The following is a 13,964-nucleotide window of genomic DNA, read 5'->3' as shown; positions in this document are numbered from 1 at the left end:
AACAGGAAACAGTGTTTCAAGAAACAAAAAAGGCCCTGTCGGCCAACACCACTCTTAGATATTTTGACCCTAAAAAATAGTCTACTATCGCTGTCTAAGCTGGTGCTAAAGAACTTGGAGAATGGCTGCTCCAACAAAAGAATGAAGAAGAATGAGCTCCTGTCGCCTACGCCAGCAGGTCTCTCACATTAACTGAACAGCGATACTCGCAAATCAAAAAGGAAGCGATCACCATCCAACTGGTTTCCCCTTTTCTGTGCCTAGTGCCAGCCTGTCTACAAAGACAATACAGTAGCCGCTCTCCTAAGTGTTTCCCATTTGCCCTTCAAAGGTGGATTTTCCTTTGAAGCTCACCTTTTGGACCAACACCTGTGTGGCTTTCTGCAGGAGGGAGATAATGTCTCCTTCCAGTGAAGGCCCTTGTTGTATTCTTTCCTGGGATGTGTTAGTGCATTTCCCTGGGAGAGGAGACAGCTATCTCAGCAACAAGACCCCATGTGCAACTGGAAAAAGCACATGGGATTAAAAACAACACAATGGCAACTTGGTAAAAGCACACCACAACTGGTTACATTAATTTCAACTTGAGTATCAAGTTGAGATTAATGTAATGATTGTTTGATACCTTGGAGAATCAACTTTGAGGTTGCACCTTTCCAGAGTTAGCACAGCTGAGGGGGTTCAGCGTGTAAATGTGCAGTCACCATACAAAAACATTGTACACTGGCAGAGAGTCAGAGCAACCACTCCCTTGTATCCAGAGACAAAAACAGATCACCTAATGCTCTATTTTTGTGACAGCTCAGACAAGCAGTTAGGCTAATCCAGGAGATTTGATAAGCAATTGTTTAACTCACAGCATCAATTAATGTGGACACACACTCAGAAGAGATAAATCAAGACCAATTTAGAAAAATACTTCAGATTGTTATAATATTTTAAGACAAAGATCATCAAAATCAGGTAAGTACTTCTTAAGTTATGATTTTTCAAAGCTTAGAAAATGTTCTTTTGCTGTGTGTAATTACGCACCATAGGAATCAATGAGAGAAAACTTTAAAATTATATATAAAATCAGGCAATACTCTCACAAGTGCCACCTTTTGTTTCTCAGTCGAGGTCATTGAGATGTCCTGTGGGCCAGCTGGAGAAGTTAAGGTGGTTCCCGGTTCTGGCAGGAGCAGCGGCTGAATGTCTTGGAGTGGGTGAGCCACAGGGAAGGGAACCATGTGGAAACAGACTGCACAGGGGGATTTAGAGGTAAGTCCAGTGGGTCCCCTTGGAGGGTCGAGGTCACAAGGGGTTAGGGACCTCAGCACAACTGGTTCTCCGATGCAGGGACCAGGGAGGCCGGGTGCAGAGCAGATAGGTCAGCCAAGGGTCATGAATCAAGGAATTTTTGGAGCCAGGTGTAGGTCACTTTGAGGTTGTATTGTAGGTCAGCAGGACCACTCTGTGGGTAGTTCTTGGGTGTCCTGAAGTCCTTTGACTGGTGCTTGCTTCTGGTCCCCAGATAGTCCAGAGTGGACTTTTCTTCTGGGTGTCCGGCATTGAGGTTCCAGTACCCCAAGGGTATGGAACATCTCTGCCATTGGAGGTCGCAGTGCCACCAAACCTGGCACATTGCAGGGTTTGTCCTCAGAGTCCGTCGGGTGGAAGTTGGTCAGGCTGTTATGGTCAGTTCATTGCTCAGGTGCCGGTCAGTGAACTTGACTTCACTGGTTTCTTTCCTGCAGGTTGCAGGGAGTGATGCCTTCACTTGAAGGGAGGTTCTTGGCAATTTTTAGAACAATGGAGGTCCTCTGGGGTTTCTTAGAGTCTGTCCAATGTCCAGTTGACCCCTCAACAGCAATGGTTGAGTCCTGGTTGCAGCAGGCAGGGTTTGGTGCCTTTTCCTTCTGGCAACCGGACATCCGTTCTTGAGAAGTCTTGGTCTTCTTTGTCGCTGGCCTTCTTGTGTCCATGGAATCGGATTTCCAAGTCTAGCGATGCCTACTAAATTAATATATTTAGTGGGTGTTCGGGAGAGTTCCTGGTAATGGCCAATGAGCCACTTACCTCTGAGTGGCTACACCCACTGTGGGAAGGAGTCACATCCCTAACCCTGGTTGGCTATTTTCCTGCCATCCAAGATGGAGGAAAATGAAATGGAGTGGCCACCTCATCTGATGGTGGTCACTCCCCCTAATCTTTGTGTGTTTTCTTGCCATTCCTCCCGTAAAAAGTGGGGTTTGGGATAGGGGATGGCCATCTGCTGCTAGCAGCAAATGGGTGGAATGGTGCTTCAAAGGCAGCATGGACTTTGAAGCTTCCTGCAAGAGCAGGGCACATTCCTGGGGGAGGAGGTGTGACACCTCCAACCAGGAAAGGCTTTGTGTTCTGGTCCCAGAGGGCAGAAGCCCTCACCTCAGGGATCCAGAATCGTATCTGGTGGTGGCAGGCCAGTTTGGACTAGCCAGCAACCATGTCAGGGTGGTGTAAGTTTTGCAGGAGCACCAGGGGTACAATTTACTAGAGACTTACAAGGAGAACTGAAGTGCAAATACATATAACAGCTTTGGGGAAAGAGATCTGGTCCTGGGAACCTGTATGGCAGGGGCCCAGGGTACTTACAATTTTGAAACCACATAATTTTCCAGGCAAAAAGTTGGGGGCTCACCATGCAAAAAGAGGCCTCTCCCTCATAGGTACGAGCTCCAGATTTTAGAAAAATGTTGAGCTCCCACAGAACAGCATGCATCTCCTGAATTAATGTAAAATCCATCTTAAATCTATTGAGGTATGCAATCACCAGTTGGGCCTTGTGGTGGTCATTCACCCCTCTCAAGTTCCAGGCAAGCAGTCTCATCGTACGTCCAGGGCCGGCCCCAGCCATATGTGCTGTATTTGCAGTTTTGACCCTCTCCACTAAGCTGACCTGTCAGATCAGAAGTATTTCTGACATCAAACCCTGTGCCACCTGTGTTCTAGTAACAGTTGCCCAAACAGCCCTTCCAACAAACCCCTACCCACATGAGTAACCTTAGCAGAGCATTACAGTCTAGCCTCAGGGTGGATAAACTGGCATCAATCACATTGTTGCCCAGACTCCTGTGACGCTCCACAGTGTTAGATATAACAACAGTGTTAGACGTCTGTCCTTCCTCCATTTTGATGAGAGATGAAACTTGTCTTGAGACTGTGGAAGGTTATTTAAGGATTAGTAGCTAGTGAATGGTGGGGGGGACCTTTTCTAACACATTGAGTGCCTCCCTTTTTTACAATCTTTAAAGCACAAGAGTACACCTTGTTCACTGCAAAATTAATAACAGTTCGCCTTTCATAAACAAGTGAAGAGAAGCTTCCAGTTTTTAATAGTCTCTATCCAAGTATCAATGTCTTCAGGAATGTGAAACAACGACCTATCAATTGCCTCTTCTGTCCATTCATGGCCTGAGGATTCATCTTTGTATTCTTCCCAGTGTGGCTCTCCGGTCACCAGATGGGCCCATTCAGTTCCGTAATATTATGTTTTTTATCATTGTTACTAGGAAGGAGCCCAATTGGACACCAGGTCGGACAGGAGTGTGGTACAGTGCTGTTTGTCTTGACAGTTTACTATAGTTGGCTCTGGAACAGGAAACAGGAAAATGGCTTTGTCAAGCTGCACAGTAACCATGAGTCAGTTTTGTAAAAAGGAGAAATCACTGGATGTGTTATCTTATCACCACACCCAGCAGTGACATCGTGGACCACTTCAATCTAAGTACGTGGGCATAGAGTTGATAACATTGATACAGTGTCTCTCTCGCAGCGGGCCTGATTCACAAAGGTAAACTTGCACTTTTGGTCCAAGTTTAGACCAGAAGTCTAAGTTTACAACTTTTAGGTATTCACAAAGGTAAGTTACGAGTAGTATCTCTACAGCCACACTCAGAATGGATTTCAGCCCCAAGTGGGGAGACTCAGTCCTGAGTGCAGAGATTCTACTCTGGATGAGGAGAGTACAATCCGGGCACGGAATGGCATCTCTGCACTCGTAGTGGAGATTCTGTCCTGAGTGCAGACATAAGATACTACTAGTAACTTACATTTGCTGTGTGAGCCATCTCATTAACCCCCCTCCAATTTTTCCCCAATGGTGGCCACAGAGTTTATCATTCTGGAGCAAGGCTTGTGGAGAGATAAAACCTTTGCATTGTCTTTCCCTATTCAGGAAAACAGATTTATTTATTTGTTTTGTTTCTACTGTGCGGGCATAGCCTGAATGGACATTAGAGAGCGTTAAAAACTTAAGAAACTATTTACACTTTATGGTATAAAAAAAGGTTACAGTGTTCAAACAACTAAGATTGCAGTCAGTACTTTCAGCACATATTCATTATATCACTGATCAGCACGTTAAGAAAAGATACTGTACAGTAGCAGGAAGAGTACAATTGTTGCCTACACGTGATATAGGAGATTGTAATCACTGCTCAAAGTAGAGGCTTCTTATTCACAGGTTGTCCAGAAAACTGTCCTGCAAAGTCTGTACAAATGGTGGCAGCTCCTGTCCCGCATGAAACCATAAACCTGATGCACACATACTTCGGGGGCTACAATCGTCTAAGGCCAGTGGCATCCGACTTCCAACCAACCCCAAAACTCCACTTGTCCTCCCTCAGACAGTGTTGTTAATGAAAGAAATAAAATGTCAACGATAGACAGCAAGAACATAAGATACTAGATAACACACAATGTCCCCAAAACTGTGGATACGAGCCCTAGAGAGTCTGGCAGAACAAATCCTACATAAATTAGTAAATAGGCAGAGCCAGATCTCATCATTAAGAAGCCAAAATAGTCCTTATACCACAGTAGACTGGGAACAGGCAAAGAAATCTGGCTGTTGCTTTGTGTAACATCTGCATTCTGTCGAAGTTTCATGCTCTCTGGAGTTTGCACATTGTCACCTCTGTGGGAAAGGGACCTTTCTGTTCCTTTGTTTCACATGTTGTTCAGGTATTTTATTCCCCCTATATCCGTGTGCAGGTGTGGTTTTTTTGATGTAGCAACTGATGACTGTTTCACATGAAAGACTTTCCAATCAGTACATCTTAAACCCTGTTAGTCTTTTCATGCCTCAGAGTTTCTGGTAGGAAATGCTCTTTCACATTATAATATTGAAATGGCTTCTCCCTGGTGTATAATTTCGGATCAGTAGTAAGCTATTTCTTTGTAAAGGATGACTTGTCACACTGAAGACGGATACAGTTTCTCCCTGGAATGCATGTAGACACATTAGGTTCCTCCTGTGAAAAAATGCTTTGCAAGAAAAGGTTGTATCTGCCAATATGACTATCTGATCAGCACCTGGTCACACTGATTGCATCAGTTACTTCCCAGCGTGGACCTTTAGATGCTGCATTAATAGTCCCTTTGTAATGATTGCTTTGTCACATTCAGTACATTCCTATGGGGTCGCTCCTGTGTGGGGGACACATATCCCACTAGTAATGACTTTCCATGTTTGTATTAACGTTGCAAAGGATGCCTTGCCACATTGAGTGCAGTGATATGCGTTCTCCATCATCATGACTTTCTCCTCTATCTTGACTTACTGTTGTATCAGAAGGGCCCTGCAGATAAATGAATTGTCACATTCAGTACATTTATATGGTTCTTCCCCAGGGTGGAGTTTCCGATGGTACATTGGTTGTGCCCTTCTTATAAATGCCTTGTCACTTTCTGTACATTCATATGGTTACTTCATTAAATACACTTTGCCATTCTACAGGAACTCACCCCAGGTTCTGCCATGCCACCTCGGACTTCATCGCCCAGCTCGCCACAGTCTCTGAACACTACGTATTCTTAGCAGATCTCAACTTCCACATGGACGACCTTAAAGACGACAGCACTGACAACCTTAAAGAAGGCATGAGCAACATCGCCCTCCACAAACTCGTTGCTGACCGAACACACATCACAAGGCACACGTTTGACCCCATCTTCACCTCCAGTGAAATAATTAACACCACATCACAGAACTCACCTGGACTGACCACTCCATCGTCCACCTCATCATCACAGGGCACAATGCTACGAAAACCAAAGCCAAACCACGCAAGGCACCTCAGCACAACTAGAAGACTGTCTTAAAGGATAACTGAAACAACACACCCCATGCCAACCGGCTGAACATAGTTCCCGACCTGAAACAGGCCATCAGGAATTCCTCGGACTGGATCACAGACTGCGTTGACGGTCACCCCACCAAGTCGACCAAGATCAGAAGAACCTTAAAGAGGGCCAACTGGTTTACCCCGTAACTTCAGAACTCTAAATGAGAATGTCATTGGCTAGAAAGAAGATGGCGCAACAGTAAGGATCCAAAGCAGTACACCTCTTTCAGGACATCGATCAACCAGTACCACCTCCTCCTTAAAGAAGCAAAGAAAAGCGCACTCACACGCCACATAGGGAATAAGCTCAAACCACACCAAGGAGCTCTTTTTGACATCATTATGGAATTTAGCAACCAGGTGGCCACTGAGAATATCATCAATCCCTCCCAGGATCTGTACGACACACTCACTGACTACTTTCACAACAAGATCATAGTCATCTACAGGGGCTTCGAACCTCAGCTCTCTGCCAATGACAGCCTCAACAGCCTCACACACTCCAACACTAACCCTGATCTCAGACTCACTACCTGGAACCCCCTCTCCATGAAAGATACCACCCCATCATGAACTCCATGCACTCTGCGGCACCCACCGAACCATGCTCGCAAACTTCCTGACCACATCCATCGCCATGGCCTCCTTCATGGAACAGTGGAAACACAAAGAAGTGAAACCCTTCCTGAAAAACCCTTTGGCAGACCCAGAACAACTGAGGAACTACCGACCGATATCTGCTCCCGTTCCCAGCCAAAGTCCTCAAGCTGACGATCAACAGTCAGTTGACTAGATACCTGGAGCACAACAACATCCTGAACTCCTCCCAGTCCAGCTTTCAAACCAATCACAGCACTGATACCGTCCTGATAGCAGCTGATGACAACATCAGAGCCCTCTTGGACCTTGGTGAGACTGCAGCCCTCATCCTCCTCGACCTCTCGGCCACCTTCGACGCGGTCTCCCACCAGATCCTGATCAACAGACCCCACCACATCAGAATCAAAGGAGATGCCCTCAAATGGATCACCTCCTACCTTACCGGAAGAATTCAGAAAATCTGATTCCCTCCCTACTCCTTGAAGCCCAAGAACATCATCTGTGGCATCCCACAAAGATCCTCCCTCAGCTCCACCCTCTTCAACACTTGCATGACCCCTCAGCCCCAGCCAACATCATCAAATCACCCGGGCTGAAGATCATCTCCTATGCCGACAACACCCACCTCATTCATTCTTTGTCAGAAACCTCACCACCTCCAGAGGCAACTTCTATAGGTGCATGGCCAATGTCGCCGATTGGCTGAAGCGCAACTGCCTCAAACTGAACACAGACAAGACGGAAGTCTTCATCTTTGGTAACTATGTCTCTCCTTGAAGCGACACATGGCAGAAATTGGACCCTCCCTAACCCCTATCAACCACACCTGTAACCTCAGCATTGTCCTGGACAACAAGCTCTCCATTAAGAAGCAAATCAACACAATCTCCACCGCCTGCTTCCTCATACTGCACATGCTCCACAAGATCGTCAGATGGCTCCCCGCCAGCACCAGACAATTAATCACCCAGGCGGTTGTGATCAGCCGGTTTGACTACAAGAATACTCTGTACGTAGGGTTAACCGCTCACCTCCAGCGACGACTGCAGACAACACAGAACACAGCAACAAGGCTAGTCCTCGACCTCCCGAAGCAGACCTACATCACGCCCCACCTCAGGAAACTCCACTGTCTCACAGTTCAGAAGAGATGCAAGTCCAAGATACTACCCATGGTTACAAGGCACTCCACAATGAAGGACTGGCCTATATCAACATATGCTTATTCTTTCACCAGACACCTGCATTGCGCCTCTCTCTTCCTCACTTACACTTCTAGAGTCAGACACAGTAAGCACAGTGGTGTTTTGCTTTCCTTATCTTATGACCGAGCTGACAAAACTTCTCTGGAATGCACTTCTTAGTTTAAAGAAGACATTTATTATTACTTCAGCACGAGGTTTCTGAGAGACGCGATTAGTAAGTTGGAAGCACACGTTTAAAAGTAGTCACAGCAATGAAAGGAAAATATAACAAAGTACTTCTCAATTGCAATGTACACAGCAAATACATGTGATTATATTATAGCATAACTTCAAAGCAAAGAATAAAAGTCAAAATTCATCACCGTAGGGCCTATCACTGATCGTCACCTTTCTCATGCCTGCAAGTTGATGACTCCTGTTCAACTGCGAGAAAGAGATTTGCCACCCAAACCGGAGGTCAGGCAGCTGACATCCGCTCATGACTGAAGTCTTGGAAACTTCCCCTTGCTGCTGCCCAGGGACACCGTTTTATAATTAAAAAAGCCTGCTAACAGGTCCTTTCCTCTAATAGTCAAAACATGAGGAATTGGGAAGAAAACAAGCCATCAGAGATTGGCCAGATTCCCTAAACCTCGCTCCTTCCCAAGGCTGAGTAGAGAGGAAAACACAAAATATATGCCCTATTATCACGCTAGGGTTTGGTGTGAACACAATATGAAAAACACAGCTTGGTCTACCATGTGGAAAAACACAGCTCATCTGCAATGTCTCAACTGCAATGTGGAACTCCATGATAAAGCCAATAGGCAGCTAAACTGAATACAGAATGTAATGTCTAATGCCAAGTTAAAGCCAATAGGCAGCTCACCTAAATACCAAATGTAATGTCTAATGCCACGTTAAAGCCAATAGGCAGCTAAACAGAATACAACATGTAATGTGCTACTGATGAGCATTGAACAACTAATATGCGCAGTGGTGAAGCACAAAGTCAGTGGTCAAACACAATTAATGGCATAACAAGTGGCTTCTTCTTCTCCCACCTGGTCACAAAGATCTGTAACAAACTTCCCCTGCATCTTGGACCCACCTCATCATTGCATCTGTTCAGGAAAGGACTCAAAACTTGGATGTTCAATTCATTAGTCCTTCCGGACACCAGCTCCTCCCCCAGTGCCTTGAGACTGTGACTTGCCATGCTTAATAAATACCTATTGACTGATTCTGCCCATTCATATAGATTTTCCCTAATGTGGACTTTCTGCTGTTGTTTTAACTCTCCCTTGCTAATAAATGCCTTGCTCGGTCAGTGCAGTGTTCAGGTTGGACTTTTGATGTTGCATTAACTCTATTTCTTATGATTGCATAGTCACATTCAGAACATTTATATAGTTTCTCTTCCATGTGAGCATTATGTCATTTTAAATTTTGTTTTGTACAAAATTCCTAGTCGCATTCTGTACATTAAAATGGTTTCTCCCCAGTGTGGATTTTTTTATGCTACATTAGCTTATATTTCCTACAGAAGACTTTATAACATTCTGTGCGTACTTAGGATTTCTCTCCATGTGGATTGTCTGATGTTGCTTTGGCCCTCCATTCGTTATAAATATTTTGTGAGATTCAATACATTGATATGGTCTCTCCCCGGTGTGGAGTTTCTGATGTTATTTAGGTTCCCATTTATTCTAAATGCCTTGTCACATTCAGAGCAGTTAAATGGTCTCTGTATAGTGTGGAATTTCTGATGTCGCTTTAGCATTCCATTTGTTATAAATCCCTTCTTGATATGGTCTCTTCCCAGTGTGAATTTTCTGATGTTGCTTTAGACCTCCATTTGTAATAAATGCTTTGTTGCATTCTGTACATTCATATGGTTTCTCCCCAGTGTGGATTTTCTGATGTTGTTTTAGATTTCCATTAGTTGAAAATGCTTTCTCACATTCTGTACATTGATATGGTTTCTCCCCAGTGTGGATTTTCTGATGTCGTTTTAGATTTCCATTAGTTGAAAATGCTTTCTCACATTCTGTACACTGATATGGTTTCTCCCAAGTGTGGATTTTCTGATGTTGCTTTAGCTCCCAATTTGTAATAAATGTTTTGTCACATTCTGTACATTGATATGGTCTCTCCACAGTGTGGATTTTCCAGTGCTGCTTTAGCTTCCAATTTCTAATAAATGCCTTGTCACATTCAGAGCTTTCATAGGGTTTCTCCCTAGTGTGGAATTTCCTGTGCTGCTTTAGCTTCCAATTTATAATAAATGCTTTGTCACATTCTGTACACTGATATGGTTTCTCCCCAGTGTGGATTTTCTGATGCTGCTTTAGCTTCCAATTTATAATAAATGCTTTGTCACATTCTGTACATTGATATGGTCTCTCTCCAGTGTGGACTTTCTGATGTCGCTTTAGCTGTCTATTTGTTATAAATCCCTTGTCACATTCTGTACATTGATATGGTTTCTCCCCAGTGTGGATTTTCTGATGTTGCTTCATCGCTCCATTTGTTATAAATCCCTTGTCACATTCTGTACATTGATATGATTTCTCCCCAGTGTGGATTTTCTGATGTTGCTTCATCGCTCCATTTGTTATAAAACCCTTGTCACATTCTGTACATTGATATGGTCTCTCCCCAGTGTGGATTTTCTCATGTTTCTTTAGCTCCCAATTTGTAATAAATGCTTTGCCACATTCTGTACATTGATATGGTTTCTCCCCAGTGTGGAATTTCTGATGTCGCTTTAGACCTCCATTTGTAATAAATGCTTTGCCACATTCTGTACATTGATATGGTTTCTCCCCAGTGTGGAATTTCTGATGTTGCTTTAGACCTCCATTTGTTATAAACGCTTTGTCACATTCTGTACATTGATATGGTCTCTCCCCAGTGTGGGTTTTCTGATGTTGCTTTAGCTCTCTATTTGTTATAAATGCTTTGTCACATTCTGTACATTGATATGGTTTCTCCCCAGTGTGGATTTTCTGATGTCGCTTTAGCTCTCCATTAGTTACACATGCCTTGTCACATTCAGAGCATTTACTGTATATGGTTTCTCCCCAGTGTGGACTTTCTGATGTTGCTTTAGTGCTTCATTTGTAATAAATGCTTTGTCACATTCTGTACATTGATATGGTTTCTCCCCAGTGTGAATTTTCTCATGTCGCTTTAGCTCTCCATTAGTTACAAATGCCTTGTCACATTGAGAGCATTCATAGGGTTTCTCCCCAGTGTGGACTTTCTGATGTTGCTTTAGTGCTTCATTTGTAATAAATGCTTTAACACACTCTGTACACTTATATGGTTTCTCCCCAGTGTGGACTTTCTGATGTCGCTTTAGGTCTCCATTTGTTATAAATGCTTTGTCACACTCAGTACATTCGTAGGGTTTCTCCCCAGTGTGGATCTTCTGGTGTCGCGATACTTGTCGATTGATAGTAAAAGCCTTGTTGCATTCTGTACATTTGTACGGGTTCTCCCCAGTGTGGATTTGTTGATGAAGCTTTAGCATTGGCTTCCTTCCGAACACTTTATTACATTCTGTACATTTATGTGGTTTCTCCTCTACGTGGACACTCTGATGCTGCATTAGATCTTTCATTACAAAGAACACCTTTCCACAGTCAGTCCCTCAATAGTTTTTTTTTTCCAGTATGAAGTTTCTGATGTCGCACTTGCTCTTTCTCCGACTAAAAAAATGTGTTGCTACATTCTAGATATTCATACGGTTTCTCTCCTGTGTGTTCTTTCTGATACCAGGTTAGCTCTTCCTTCGTGATGAGCACCTCATCAGACTTGCTTCAGTACGTCAGTGTGCTATGTCTTCAATGACTATCATCTGATGCCTAAGAGCCAAGTGCAGGCCTCATTGGGCAGGTTGGGTTTTCTGTGGAAGACGACTTTGGCGAGGCATTAGCCTTGAAGGGAAGAGATTTTGAGGTATTCTGTTTGTACATCACTTCCTACATAAGTAAAGCTTAATGTCTTTAAATTTTCATTTATTAATCAATTTATTTCACCTGTTAAAATAAGAAAAAGAAACACTGAATAAGCTTAAATGCAGAATCCACCACAAAACTTTATTGGCATTTAATGAGACATTTAATTGTCCATATAGACAAGTACGCTGAAGAAATTCTAGATTACACTTTCAATGTAAAGATGCAAAAGGCAGAGAGTAAGGGCATACGATCCTTTCGTGATCTCCTTCTAGCGAGGAGTGTGGACTAAAGGAGTAACCAAGACACCAGAGAAGGTTCAATGTTCAGTGAGTAAGACCCTCTCCCCAACACGCTACAATGTTAAAACCATAGCGACAAGATGTCTCCCTTCTTATCAATGGAATGCTTCCTATTATCACACGGCCTAACACATAATACAAGATGGAGCCTTTTCAGTGAATGGACCATGCAACAGAGAGCAATAATGGCAGGGAACATAAGCAACTGCTGCAAGGGAGCCGTTTATACTATCAGAGAACCCGGGCAGGTAATCTGAGCATCTTCTACATAGTGTAACTACAGAGATCCGAGGCTCGGAGCAGAGCTACACAAGGAAAAGGAGGTTTACAACCATTTTAAGCACACATTGAGAAAGTAAATAACATCAGAAAAAAGAAAAACAAAAAGGTGCATTGATGTGGATACTGTTGCATCCTTCAGTAGGCATGCAGATGTTTCTCCACAAATGTGCACACCTGCAGAATGACACATGCACCACTTTCCGTTTTTCATCTGATGTTAGGCAAGCGCTTTTATTTTGTAAAAATTACATGTACCACATACTTAAAGTGGCTTTCAGCTCTCCATCCATTGGTCTGCTGTTGTGCCATTTACATTTTGCTTCCGCCCACTACAGAATACAGCACGGGGTTCTGAGTCCGCCTACTTCAGCCACTGACTAACTTCACTTTGAGTGACTGCATTTTACTCTTTCACAAGGAGGTAGTTCCCTTCAGTGCCAGTGTTTTGGTTTGTACTTAATAATTACGTTAGCGCTGCCTTTGTGTTTAGAGGCTCGTGTGATAGCAGGACGCTTTCTACCAGCTCTTCACAGCACAGGGCACATTCCACCTTTATCAGTTTCTGCCTCCTGATAATGATTCTGTAAATTCCTTTTGGAGCTGCCTTTGTGTATTCGATTGCTGCTATATTAGAGTTTATCAGAAGGTGTCCATTTGCATCTATTCTTTATAAAGTAAGTCACTTTTTAGAATGCACCCAGTGAAGTACATTTTTACCTGCAATCCTGCATGTGTTTTAATTGAAGACTATTGCTGTGCTTGTAAACCAGCTAAATCTGTATGTCTCGCTAGTTTGCTTTCACTGCTTGTTTGTTGTGCTTATATAGATATTTAACTATTATATTCAATACAGTCAACCATCCAGCATTACTGGAGACACTCAATAACCGCACTGGTATCAATGGTAATATCCTGAGATAATTCTCAACAAATATAAATCCACAGCCGTCTCTCGAAGCCTGCACCAGTTCCACAAGGAGTACCGCAAGGTTTAATCCTCTCTCCAGCTCCATTTAATCTCCCCTTTAGGCTGACCCTCACAGTTATTCTGACCCACTGTAATGATATTTGTGTTTTTACCACTGACTCCACGTTGCACTTAGCCTAGCAGCACACCGCCACATTAGTGACCACCAGCTTCATTTTGCCTATTGACTTTATTTCAGCATTAGCCATTAAAAGCTGTAAGTAATTTTTCACATTGTACAACTTGCTCATGTTTTTATTCTACTTGTTTGCATGTTCTTTCCCACCACGGGCTTAGGCTGAGAAGAATGTACTAGGCGGTTGTTTTGATTAAGGACACCTTGGGATTTTGGCCAAGTCCCGACATGTTCTTTTCAAAGCTGGCCTAAAGTAACCAGCATTTTTTTAATAATAAACTTATGAGGAGGGAGTTTCTGGAATTGTACTCTCTTGTTTGTTCAAAGCATAAGAGGCCGAGACCAGATGAACTGGGGAGAGTGATTGAGATCTCAGACATGC

General features: G+C 43.5%; 1 pseudogene; it reads right to left on the bottom strand.

Moving 5' to 3' along the window:
* Positions 1–3,336: 3,336 nt before the first annotated feature.
* Positions 3,337–13,964, bottom strand: part of LOC138295265 (zinc finger protein 546-like) — an 85,181-nt pseudogene continuing 74,553 nt past the window's right edge.

The sequence above is a fragment of the Pleurodeles waltl genome, chromosome 5 (genome assembly GCF_031143425.1).
Source record: "Pleurodeles waltl isolate 20211129_DDA chromosome 5, aPleWal1.hap1.20221129, whole genome shotgun sequence".
In the NCBI taxonomy this organism is placed as follows: domain Eukaryota; kingdom Metazoa; phylum Chordata; class Amphibia; order Caudata; family Salamandridae; genus Pleurodeles; species Pleurodeles waltl.
The sequence above is the reverse complement of the archived record's forward strand: the minus strand, read 5'-3'. Positions and strand labels throughout refer to the sequence as shown.